The sequence below is a fragment of the Buteo buteo genome, chromosome 18 (genome assembly GCF_964188355.1).
Source record: "Buteo buteo chromosome 18, bButBut1.hap1.1, whole genome shotgun sequence".
Classification (NCBI taxonomy): Eukaryota; Metazoa; Chordata; class Aves; order Accipitriformes; family Accipitridae; genus Buteo; species Buteo buteo.
This window is the reverse complement of record NC_134188.1, coordinates 6,307,240-6,320,802: the sequence shown is the minus strand read 5'-3', so window position 1 is coordinate 6,320,802 and position 13,563 is coordinate 6,307,240. Positions and strand designations below refer to the sequence as shown.

Sequence of the window (13,563 nt, the reverse complement as noted above, 5' to 3'; positions counted from 1 at the left end):
AATCCCTCCCAGGGAACTATTCCCTTTTCAAAGGCACAGACATGAACACAGCTGCAGAGATACAGCGTTGGGTAAATACTCAGAAGAGTATCATGTATCACCTCCTCCTTACACACACACTTGCCAGCATGTCTGGGGCCAGCCTGATATGAAAAGGGGTGACTCGGAGCACGTTGTGTGTCCCCAAATCAAAACCTGAAGTCCCTTCCTCTCCTCCTTCGGAGACAGCCCCACATACAGAGGAAGCGAAGGATGCTGAGAATCTGGGCTGTGCAGGAAAATGCTCACAAAACAAATCCCACAACCATACATAATTGAGTAATCCAGATTTTGGCTTACTCAGGTTTATGAGAACCAAAACAGCATTTTAAATGCTTATTTTTGCTTTCCTTCAAGTTTAATTAAGCTTGCCTTAGGCTCACAAGCCTATTGAATTTGAGACTTATTTTTAAGATAACTGACCTGGGGAATTTTCCTACCTGCTCTGCCCTTACGCCCCAAGTCCATTCACTCTCTTTTACTGTTTTACCACAGGCTGGACAGGAACATGGAAATCCTTTTTTTAAAATTTTTTTTTTAAACTAGCTGATAAACATTATCCACACCAAATAGTTTCAACCTCACTTGTAGACTCAAGGGGTCCTCCTGCAAGGCTCAAGATTAGGTGAGATAGGAGTCTTTACTTATAGGTTGTGCTCTCCTGTTTTCTCTCTCAGCTCTGAACCCGGGGCTTTCTGAAAGGGCTCCTGGCTCCCACAATAAGCTCATTTGCTACAGGCAGCAGAAGCATTATCAAAGACCTCATTACAGTCGTCAAAAGCTGGAGCTATTCTGCAACTGACAGGAAAAATGTGGGTTTGCAACACCAGCAAATACATCCAATAGCTTCTCGAGTCTCCAAACAGGCCAGGAATTTGCCAGGAAAAAGTAATCCAGAATATTTATGTTAACCCCCCCCCCCCCTTCCAAAAAACCCTTAAGTCAGCAGGGAAGTATTGTTGAAGCAGACAAGATTGCTAAACTCAGTATAGCAACAAGGTAGCACCACACTAATGAAGTCATTCTGCTTTTGCACAGGCAAAAAGGATCATAAGCCTGTGCAGCAGTAAAAAAAAAAAGAGATACAAATATAGCTTTGAAGCCAAGTATTTCAAAGAGGAAAGAATCTAAAACTTTTTTTTGTGTGCTGTTATTACATTCCTGATCATTAATGAAACAATCCTAGAGAAAAAAGTAAATATAAAGGCAGTGCAGTGTGGAAAGGAAGATATAGCTAGAGGAAGATTTAGAGCGCCAATTCCCTGTTAATGGTTCAGATTAATTCAGATGGGATAAGGTCATAAAGCTCTAGGGATTCACACATCCCTGCCTCAATTCAAGGCACTAATAACCAATCAGTATTTTAGATAAGACTCTATAAATATTTAAAATTTTTAATCTTTCGAGTGCCAAGAATAACATTTCCCATCATGTCTTTGCCATTCCCACAGCAACAGTGATGAGATTTCTCATCTGGCATTGCTGGCACCAGCACAACGTCAGGTGGTTTTAGTAGTGGCAGTCAATTAACTTAAAAAGTTACATCTAATTGATCCATTTCCTGCTCTGATAAACATTTGTAAACAAACACTTCTCTTCAAAGGAGAAGCTTTCTTCACAAATTAAAAAAGGAAAGGGGCCATCTGAATCATGGTAGACATGGCTGTGTCAGGGGTTTTATTATAAACACTATTTTTAGGGCTCTAAATGAGTGATGTGACATTAAATATAACGAGCCAAATTCTTCTCTATTTAACATGACAGTGGTGCTTCCTCACACAACAATCTCTGCTTTTTCTTTTTTTAACCTCTCCTATGTTACTGACAGCAGCGTGTGTGTATATTTACATTGTTTTGATTTTCCTAACCCATATTTAGCCTTTCTACTTTATGCTCATTTTTGGCACAGGAAGCTCACTACTCCACTTACACTTTAGTCAGGTTCAGTGTCCGATTCCTGCATCTCAGCAGAACAACAAAAGCCAAATCACTTCTGTTTCCGTTTGTAATTCCCTTTACAGATAGACACCCACCCCCACCATTTTGATAAGCATGCATCTTGTGGTCCTTTCCCAAACCATTCAAAATGTAGCCAGGAAAAAAATTCAGTGTAAACTTTAGGCTTTTATGCTGATTTGAAAGAGGCCACAACAAACACAGTTACTTAAGAGTATGTCAACTCCTCCACAACCTTTACTGAAAAGCCATGCTATCAGCTGTAACTTCACCCTGCCCATTCCACCCCCAGCTGTAATTTCCTTTCCTTATCCACAGAATGGAAATTGTGATACAATGATCATGAAGATACTTGCTTGCCTCTAAATGATTTCTCATCCAATGATGAAACATGCTACAGAAATGTTCACTATTTTACTAGTACTACACTCTCCTCTGGCAGAAAGCCAAAAATTCTTAAATTTAGGGGATTAAAATTGCCACTGTCATTTCATTAGGAAAACCATTTGTTGAAGTAATTAGGAAATGATGGTCTATTGTATTTTTAATTTTGATATGGTCACAGACCTTAGTTCAGGAGTTCAAGCCTACTTTTATTAAAATGCACAATTCACACATCACTTGAGCAAAGAGATCAACTGATTGATTTCTACACACTGTCAGCTGCTGTATCTGTTTTGTCAGATTCAGGGTGTTTCCACATCCAATCGCCCTGACTAACATGGTTACAGTCTAAGACAGCTATTAGCATGCCAATAAAGTTCCTGAAAATGACTGTAGCACCATATATTGATTATGCATTTTCAAAAGTTAGATGCCTTCTGTTCATTTTCCAGTCCAGACATCCTGTGTTTTACCTGACACAGTTATGAAGACAGGAAACCAAGCCCAAACGTAAATTGGCAAACTAAACAATATAACCTGACCCCATCTGCCATTTGGTAATCAAGTTCCAGGGCATGTTCATAGGAGCTAGGTGTTTCCTAGAAGCCTGAAAAGACCATATCCAAGCTATTTTACCAAGCAACAGAAAAAGCTGCATCTTATTTACAAAGCTGAGAGCTGAAGTATGATAGTCCAGACCTAACACTGTCTGAAACTGCAAGTTCTAGACATTCAATAGTCCTAAGTCTGGAGAAGCAAAACAAAATAGCTGCTTATGGAAGAAGTGATTCTCTGCCAAGTGGATTCCAAACAGCAGATAAAACTGTAGCTATATGTATATATACACACACACACAAAACACACGGAGCAACAGAATCAGTTATGAATCATAACTGGTCATCAGAAGAGAAAGCACTGAAAATAAGCAAAAAATAAATGAAAAATTACAATAATTAGCAGACATCAATCAACTCCAGTAAAATCATCTAGGAACACGACTCAGTGCCTTTCACTTGACTGACAGTCAAGTGCAAATGAGAGGACTTGCTGTCAGGTCAGAAGAAGGTAGGATAGATAGTATCATCACGTCATTACTACTACAATAGTAATGCTCCTTAGAGAACAAACAGGAAAGTGTAATGTAGGGGAGCTCACGTACTGAAAGGAACTGGCAAACAAAAGGGAAGCAAACCTGAAGCTCTCCAAGGCTAAACCAAATATGAAATATCCAGAAGACAGCTGCTTTAACCTCCTTCAGAGACATCGCTGCTCTCAATCCCCGGCAAAGCTTCTGCTGTTGAAAACATATCAGTCTTGAGTTCAGTCCCACTGACAGAATCCAGGTTTTCTTAACCTTTCCTTACTTGGGCCAAACTCCAGCGCTTGCTTAGCTGTCAGCTTGACCCTGGTACGCTTCTTGGTTAGGCCTGTCCACAACACAGTTATCAGTGTTGCATGGGAAGGCTTTAACAAGATCTAAATTAGCACATTCCAGCAGCAGAAGCTGATCAACTAAGTGTTCACGTGTTCAGCAAGTCTGATGTACCTGAAAGTAGGAGAACTCCCAAGAAACCGTTGCCTAGGGAAGCCAGACTGCCTAGACTCTTTTCTGCCATACTCACAGTTCAGCAATCTAGAAGCAAGATCCCCCTCTGACAGGTCTTTCTCTATAATGCCTCTCTTCATTGACGACATATGTCATTATTCCCCCAGGACCACCTTAACTCTTAAGAGCATTCAGACAACAACAACAACTTCACACATGTATGGGAATTAAAAGAGAAACATTTTCCACCTTCTTTTTTTAAGTTATAAATGGAAAAACAAATACCAAACAGAACAGCCCTATTTTCAGCTAAGTGCATTATCCCCTTCTGACTCAAGACACCACAAGAACTTGTAGATCTTTTTCATCAAACCCACAGAGAATCCAGACCAAGAGATAAGACAGTCCAGCAATATTACTGTCAACATCAGAATATTTGAGAGAAATAAGGTGGAGATCTGAACCATGGAAGGTTGTCGTATCTTTAGAAATCTTACTGACCCTGGCAGCCTCAAGCCACCAAAGAGTTCGCAGAACAGTAACTACTGTCCTCACTTCTTAGAAAGAGGTAATGCAGATATCAATGAGGGCTTTTAATGGATTATTCTTTAAATACATGAGGGCCAAAGGAGGTATTATGTACACGAAAATTAGATCTGGAAATTCAGATTGAATAGAAAGAGGTAGACCTCTACAAATAAAAACCCAAGTGAGAATCACTGCATGCATCTGAATCTGATGCAGGGGTACCATTAAGTTTGAGGGCGCGTCTGGGCCACGTTCCAAGTCCATACAGGGATAAGACACGAATGCACAGGTGACATGTCCTACATTGTAATTTTCATGGAAAAGAAATGCTGGTGTGGGGGCTGAAATGGAGCCATAGCTTATTTCAACATGTTCCTGACCTGGCCAGTCAGGGTTCCCTGCAGAGCACTCCCAAGAGTCTGTTGAGACACAGTCAGTGAAATCAAAGAATAGTGGAAAGTCACATGGCTGCATTCTGTTCACACTGCCATATCTCTTGCTGTTCTAACTCATGGATCACCCCTTCAGATTTTACACAACAGATACAGTGACACTGAACAATTTCCTAATGTAGGATTAAAATTAATTTGGATGCCGTTAAGGCAGAAAATACGTTCTATTTAGACTGTAATGATAAAGACTGAAATTTAAAAACACTGCCTGGAATACATTGAAGAATTACGGTATGGAAAAGTAATTAATCTTAGTAACCCAGAGGGGAAAAAAAATAAAAGGAAACAATAAAGGAAATTAACACAGGCAATCAAATAACTGGAAGTGCTGCATAAAAGAACTGGTCTAGAAGGATATTTATAAATTACTCCCCTTTCTCAGAGGGCAACTAAATACCATGCTTCTGAAAGAAATGAAAGAGCAGTCAGATGCTGAAACAGATGTATTATGAAGAGAGCTAAAACTAATAAATTCCTCATCCACAGCTTAATGGAACAGAAGGAAGTGAATTACAAGTATTAAAAATGCAACATCGGAAGTTCAGTATAAAAGCCAGAGAAACTGCTGGCTCTAACTGGACAGCAGGGCTGAGGGAGTTCCAGGCAAGCCTGGATGCTTCCTGGTACAAAGATCCCGTGGAAAGATACCAGGGAGGCTAAGAGCCCACAGAGCTTGGAAAGGCCAACAGAGGAAGAGGGGTCACAGAGGCAATTAAACTAATGCAAACACAAAAAGCCCCAAGACCACACAGGTTTGCAGTACAGCTTTATAGTAGAAGACCCGGCATACAAGGTACACAATCTTTACCCACTCTGTATCTGACACATCTACGAAATACAGAGGTTCCCAAAGCCAAAAGTGAGGCCAGCCTAGCAGTGCACAAATAAACAGACTGTTATGAGCCTTGCACAGGCCAACCCTGTCTCTGAGGGGGGGAAGTCTAAAAAAAAAAAAAAAGTCCTCCCCAGAAGAACAATAACCATCCTTCCTCAGTCTACAGTTTAAGTAAAGAGGCTTCCTCTGGAACAAACCATTGAGGCTCAGGCCAGCACAGCCAGGAGCTACATAAGCACAGACACGAAGTGGTAGCAAAGCACATGTAGTATGGAACTAAACGTACTAACACATCCAGGCTACTTCCAGACTGGTACTGGCTTCTAACCACATTTAGCTGTTGAACTCACAGCTGCTCTCCCCAGTTGTACATACATACAGTAAATGAGGTCATTGCACAAACGACAGTAATGACAACATGTGGTCGCTATCTGTCAAAGGCTTCTTGATGCTTGCAGATTGACCTTTTCCGAAAAACTCTGTTCTTGAAGATGGGGTGCAGAAGCAACACAAAGATGTGCATAAGCATACTAGACGCCCACCACCTCCACCCCCCAAAATTAGCAGAGTGAATTCCACAATAGTTCAACTACAAAGATGAGGAAGACACAGGTGTCCCCGACTTCCTCTTTTGTTATTCACCTTAAATGAATTCCTGTTAAAAAAAAAAACAACAAACAAAACAAACAAGAACCCACCCCCCAAAACCACCCAGTCCCAATGTAACAGAATGTATGACTACTGAGATAGAACATGAGCTTGAGCTCTATTCACATAATATGATAGTCATGTTAAGCATCTTCTCTAACTTGTATTACGAAGAACATGGATGAATTTTAGTAACACATTAAACTGTAAGGTTTCCAGTTCTACTATAATTTTATATACAAGGCTGAAAGAATCTGTAATTAAACAGCTCCAAGACAGACTAGAGTTTGTGTGGTCTGAACTATCAAGTACGTACTGCCCCTAGCCTCAGTCAGCTATATGAAATTAGTTTTCCTCTCACTATTTTGAGCAGATCTGTAGGATTACAAAAAGCCTATGTTTTTCTTGGCTATGCACTACAGTAGTAGTTAAAGCAAAAGGATTGCTAAAAATTGCTCTTCAGATTTGGTATGTATCAACACAGCTACCAAAAAGCAATCTAGACATTGCTCAAAACGGAATAGTCAGATTCTGCTCTAACAGCAAATAAACTAAAAACAATTATGGCTCCTGATAGCTTTCTTTGGAAAAACAGGATAACAATAGCTACCAAAAGGTGACTGGCTGGCACAACTTTGATTACTACCTCCTGGAAATCTTGTTGACCATGAGTTTTGAAGCAGAGGTTGAACAAGAGAATATTACATACATATGTATTTCATTGTTTATTTCATTGCCAAGTATCTGAGTTGATGCAAAAAAGGAATTACCAGGGAAATACACACCCTTCACATGTGGGACTTGTTATAAAGACGACATGTGTCTTGGGTCTACCAAATCCAGAAGACCTCAGCTCTTGTCATCACACTACTTGGGCATGTAACGCACAGGAGAAAGAGTGTAGAACCCTAAATCAACTCTTCTGAAGCAGTAAAACATTAAAAATTAATACCAAAGATATCATAATATTAAAATGCCAAACTGGCCTATCTATAACTGAGAATTTACAACAGACTCATGGGCATTTCCAGCTGGAAGCTATCTTGCCGGTCACTGAACTCACACGGGCAGCAAAGTGTCATTTCAAGTACACATTTAGGAAGCTTTCTCTAAGAGCTGCCAAGTGCTCTGCTCTGACTCCTGTGGCTCCTGGTGCACCACTTCAAGTGCAGACAGTTCCTGTTTTTTTCAGTATGAAATTACTGTCAGTTTGTCACCTCATGAAAACATTTATCTCCTCCTTCCAAAGCAATTTGGTTTTTTTTCCCCTCTCATCTTACTACTGCTACTATTACTGGAAAGCTGTCCTGGAACTTCCCCACCCTAAAAAGCAGCTCTTCACAAGTACTCTTCAGCTAAACTTTATACAGGGCTTGTTTAGATTCCTTTGCATCAACACCAACCTTTAGCATTAATAACATGTTTCCTTATTTGGTGCTGCATCTCCAGATATATATATTTTGAGTAGAAGTAATAATAGTAGAACTATATTTTAAATAGTATCTCCCCCCCCATGTTGGCTCTCTTGCAAGGTACAAGGCAAATTCTTAACCTCTTCAGCCTTCCCAAAGAATCTGAGTAGTGACCCTTTGCAGCCTTTGAATGAACTCTTTTTTCATGAGACTGCCCAGAACCACAAACAACATTATAAACTGAAAAATTGATACTTTCTTCTGGAAAACTTTTTGCTCCAATTTTTCAAACTTAAGAGTTAACTGGATGACGACAGCATCGGATATGACATTTTCATTCAAAGGCGAGAGGCTTATTGGACAGTTTGTTTTATCGTAAAGGAATTAAACTGTAACAAAACAATCAAGTCCTTTGGTGGAAATCTATGGTTCCAAAAGCAGCTTTACTCCCTGTATTTCCCCCGTCATCTTGATTGAAAACCATCAAGAGCACTACTTTCACAGAAAGGTTAAGGAGAAAGCAAGTGGTGATGTTCAGAAGATGGGCACATCTGGGATATTAGCACTGGGTTAAGAGAAGAAGTAGTGAGGAAACATTTAGGGGCTCAGTAAACATCAACCTGTCAGGCTGGCAGAAAACCAAGACCTTCCTCTCTGTGGATGCAAACGAGACAGAACAGAATCTCTTAACTCTCGTGAATGGTGTTAAATAAAAGGCAGTGTGAAAATCCAGCCCGCTCAGCTTCATAAATGCACCCAGTAGAGCCCTTTCAGATACTAATTGGAATATTCTTGATTCGCAAAAAATCCTGGAACTTTCCATCTTCACAGCCATATAGCTGTCAATCGTATAATGAAGTAAACGGAGAGGAGGCTCAAGTAATGGCCCTGGATGTGAATTCATCATCATGAGAGGGTCTGAGAACACAAGCAGGATCCTTCTACTTTGCAAACACTTCCAGGGTGTCTGAAACCAGACCAAGCTCATCACCAGCCAGCAAGATCACCAGCCTGCCTTGTGTTTCCCATTGCTCATCACCCTTGGCAGGAGGAAAGAAAGGACAAGGGGATGCTGCAAGTCAAGGAGGAAGCAGGTTTAAAAGTGGAAATCCCTGCTGCAGAGCCTGAAGAACACATTGCAGCAAGATCCCTTTGAAGCCAACAACCTACCGAACCACGGAAGAACCCTCCTCCCCCCACTGGCTCTTCCGCTATGAGACCGCGTAGCAAAAGCGGACCCTCAGATTTCCTACTGGAATGCACCATGTAATTAGAGTGACTGCTTAAAGGGGGCAGCTCCTCCCATTTGCAACTCCATAATGACTTTCTACAACTACCCAGTTGCTTTCATGGCAGCATAATATTAGGAAAATATTTGATATATTTTTAGCTTTCTTTTATTGTAGCTTAGCAGCTGGATTCAAAGAGCGCCAACACTGTGTGATCAAGCTGACCAGTGTATGGATCAGTAACATATGCTCTACCAACCAGCCATAAGCCCTCTAAGACATGACAAAAAGCACCAAGTCAGGGATTACAGTTTTTAGGGTATAAATCCTCATGGATCAGAGCATAAGGTGCTCCCCACTGCCATCCAGATTACTATGGTTAATCAGCAGCTTTTCATGTTTCAGCCAATCCTTGATGGTCCAATTCCTATTTTTTGAAAAAGACTACTACTACGTGTAACCTGAGAGAAGAGAGAGGACTAACTGGATTAGTGACCTGATACAGCAACAATTTGTATGGCTTGGCTTGCCATAAATCCTGCTTAAACACTATCCTCTTGCTTAAAGCTGGACAGTCAGTGACCCTCAGCCTGCTTGGCCTGTTATGGAAGCGACCAGAGCAAACCACTCCTGAGTAAACCAAATCCCTGCCTGCCGAAGAGAAATGCCTTCACTTGGCAAGGTTGAGAAGGGCAGTGAAGAACATGGCTGTGCTTTAGGTGGAAATTTAATCTGTGCTAGGGATATTACCAACTGTGGAAACATTTGACTTAAAGAGTTACGCGTTTCCATATATTAACATACTTCCCACACTTGCTCACATCTGCCCAAATAAGCTATGAAATAAATATTTTCCACACTGTAAATATAGCACATATTTCTAATGCTCAGTGATACATCACTTAATCCAGAACGGTGTAAGCCAGATTTTGCAGCTAAGCCTTTCATGGTACGGCTCAGCAGGCAAGTAAACAAGTTTAAAAAAATTCTGCAGACGGTTACTTAGCTTTCAGTTTGCGCTTCTCTTGTACATAAAGTTTGTTTCATTTAAAAAAAATAACTAGTATCAACAGCTTAGAGTAATAAGCAGTGCAATCCTCTTCTAAAGGAATACCTGTGACAAGAACAACTTCCTTATGCTCACCTGCTTTCTCAATATCAGCTGAACATCTGATGCACAGAATTAGTGAGCTGGAATATTAGTACAAAAGGTTATTTGGAAAGTAACTGGCCTCTTCATTTCATTATGTTGTATTTTAAAGATCTTGGTTCATCCCATTAAATAATGCCTTTCTGTCATCCGAGGAATCCAATCATTGCTATAAACAGCCTCCTTAACTTTTGATAAATGACTGAGTATCTCAGAAAAATTTGCTAAGCAAAATATCTAATGAAGATATCCTTTCTCCAAAGTGTTTAAATTTTAATAAAACCCATGAATTTGTGGCTTTTCTCTTTTGAATTTTACTTTTTTTTTTAACCTGAGAAATACTAGATGTACCACATGCATGTTCCCCTAGTTTTAGAAATTAATGGGTTACCTCCAGAACATTAAAGATTCAGTGAATGAAACAAAGACATCCCTTCTCCAAGAGGCTTAGTCAGGCAACATAATAAAATAAGTGTTAATAAATGCTCACTAAAAAAGTTAGAACCAGTATGATTAAAAAACCCTATCCATTCCTACTTTCAGAGCTCTCCAGTATTGCCAAGACTTCGCAAGCCAACATACCTACCAAGGTAGTCAAGTAATGAAATCAGCATTTGAAGAATATTAAAAAAATACAGAAAACCTTCAGACCTTTTTACATGGCAGAAAACTTGAATGGTACATTGTAAAGACATAGCATGGGGAAAAAAACCCAACCAAACAAAGAATGTCAACCAAATTATATCTACATTAAGACAACCATAATAAGGAACAATTAATTCTGAGTAATTTTCTGGCATTTACAGCTTTATACAATATTAAATCTAAAGCAAAAAATGTATTTGCTGGAAAATAAACTACTCCTAGAAAGCTGAAGCAACACCTCCCACACTTTGCAAAGTTGTGATTGCACGAGAACTACTTGCCCTGTCTTAAAAAAAAAAAAATGTAATCATACTTTTCTGAAAACAGCTACCACAAAAATTGCTGAAGTTTGAAGTCCGTTAAGGATATTGTCTAAAATAAGTACCAGAGTATTTGCGCAGCTTGTATGGAAAGAAAAGGAAAAACTGAGGTAACTGCTGCTTGGAAACTGGTCAAAGACTGTGAAAAGACTGATGGCTGGAGAATTTGTCTGCTTGCTTAGGCTAGTATAATTGAAGGCCAGTGGTAGTCCAGCATTTCTGTAAACCATAATATGTGCTACCATAACTGCTGTACTACAGCTACCGCTTAGTTTACAAAGGAAGCAACAAAACAAACAGTGAGCTCCTTTGCTAGATAATCAAATACATTCTTGAAAGTCTTTTTTACAGACAAATATTCATCCTTGCAAGAATTTACAGACTGACCATACATTCTCAGCCAGGGTTAGTAAATACACCATTTAACTAAGTTAATACCAATTCACTAGAAATTTCATTGCAAGAGGATTAAATTCTAATGAACCAGTCTCAAAAAAAGCCCAACAAAATTTATGTTTCCTCAGCAGCTAAGTGGTGACAACTGTAGAGCTATGGCCTAGGATCCATGCTAATCAGAAACCTAAAGAACAGCAAGAACTGTGAGTTCTGATAGTATTGTTTTTAACATTTGATAAAGCAATGTTAAATGATGAAGCTACACTTGGGCCACCCATCCTGGTTGATGCCAAATGCTCTTTTGAAAGCTGTCTTCTAGGTCAAATCATCTTAATCCTCCGAGCAACTTCTGATTCCTTGATTCAGATATTATTTTATGCTTCGATATTCAAGCTAAATCTACCAGGAACCTGCTTGCTTCTTCTAACTGCACAGCACTGTCTGTTAGTCTGATAGTTCCTCCTGAGCGGCCCTCGACAAACTGGTGCTCACTCTTCTCTCCCATTCCTCAGTTTCCCTGACATGTAGGCTCATAAGGCCTGTGAAATTTTTTTTTTTTTTTTACGCCTCACACACATCAACCCCTCACTAAACTTTTCTTCCTCATCACCAGTCTCAAGAACAGGTGATTTCTCTTGTAGGATCTCCAGTCTCCCCTCTGGATAAACTTGACAGAAGCTTCCTCCCCTCTTTTTCTACATCCTCCATCATCTTTGCCTTAAAGCACTGCTGTGTTTAGGTCACTTCACTGACCTTGTCTCAATGCTGCTTCCTATGTACACACCTGCCTGAAGAGTTTTTAATCCACACTAGCACTTTGCCCTGGATTACATGGCTATTTATTTTCCTCAATAGAATCTTAGGAGGGGCATTTTGGAAAGCTTTTAGAAAACCCAAGTAATTTGTCTCATCCAGGTTGCCTTTATCTTCCATCAACTTCTTCAATAATGCTGATAATGTAAAGAACTACAACTTCCTCACCAAAGCCATGTCATTTTGACTTAAGTTACATTAACCTAATTTTCTCCTTATGCTCTTCATGTATGAAATCTCTGTGGGCTGAACTCCATATTCACTTACATAAAACTGTATCAGGAAAAATTTCAAAGATAATTGATGGAGTTATCCATGGCTATTGCTGTTGTAATAGGAAAATTCATTCCTCAATTTCATTTCCAAGAGCTGAAGTAAAATTAAGCTATATCTAATTCTTAGGCTCTCCCTTGAAGACAGACTTCATTTGCATACCTTTAAGGTTTCCAGGAGCACTTTTTAAAGAAGAACAGGAAGTGATTTTCAAAGTGCTTACTATGTTCCATTCATACAGTAACTGTTTTATCAAGGAATTTACTGGGTACAGATTGATTGTTCTATCTTTTCATTATCTCCACTATAGCATCTGAGTGATTTACTGCACTTGAATTTTCAATAGGTCTAACTTTCTCCTAAAACATTAAGATTTGCTAAGGTCACACACTGATTACCATAAAAAAATGCCCTTGGAATAATAATTTCCCCTTCATCTTCTATAATGAAAATAGATGTATAATAATTCATAACGTCCCTGCCACCTCATCATCTACTTTAGCTATCACTCAAGTATTGGTGCGTTAGAGTGACTAGCCCTACAGTCACAGATAAAAGGAGCACAATGATCAGCTGATATTTCTGCCTACAGAGCACACAGGAAGGAAAATAAAGCTTTATAATACTGATCTCCTTAACTCATCACGAGTTCCACTTCATTCAAACATCAGAGCGGGCACATCCCAATCTCCCTCGCTGCTTCAAGCCCCACTGAAAGGAAGAAAGAGGGGGAAAAAAAAAATAGCTGGGAACAGGTAGGGGGAAGAACACAGAAATCAAGGAAGCAAAGAAATCGTGGTAGAAAAGGGTGAAAATTAAGGCTTATCTTAAAAGATTTCAACAATATCTGAAGCTGTTGGCCATCATAGACTTCCCGCTTTCAGCCAAAAGTCTTCAATTACTTTGAAGATGGTTCTCGGAAAATGCTATCAAAGCT

The 13,563-nt window shown here is 39.6% G+C and overlaps 1 protein-coding gene across 1 annotated transcript in view; it reads right to left on the bottom strand.

Moving 5' to 3' along the window:
- Positions 1 to 13,563, bottom strand: part of ATP8A2 (ATPase phospholipid transporting 8A2) — a 306,672-nt gene that overhangs the window by 46,902 nt on the left and 246,207 nt on the right. The window lies entirely within an intron of this gene.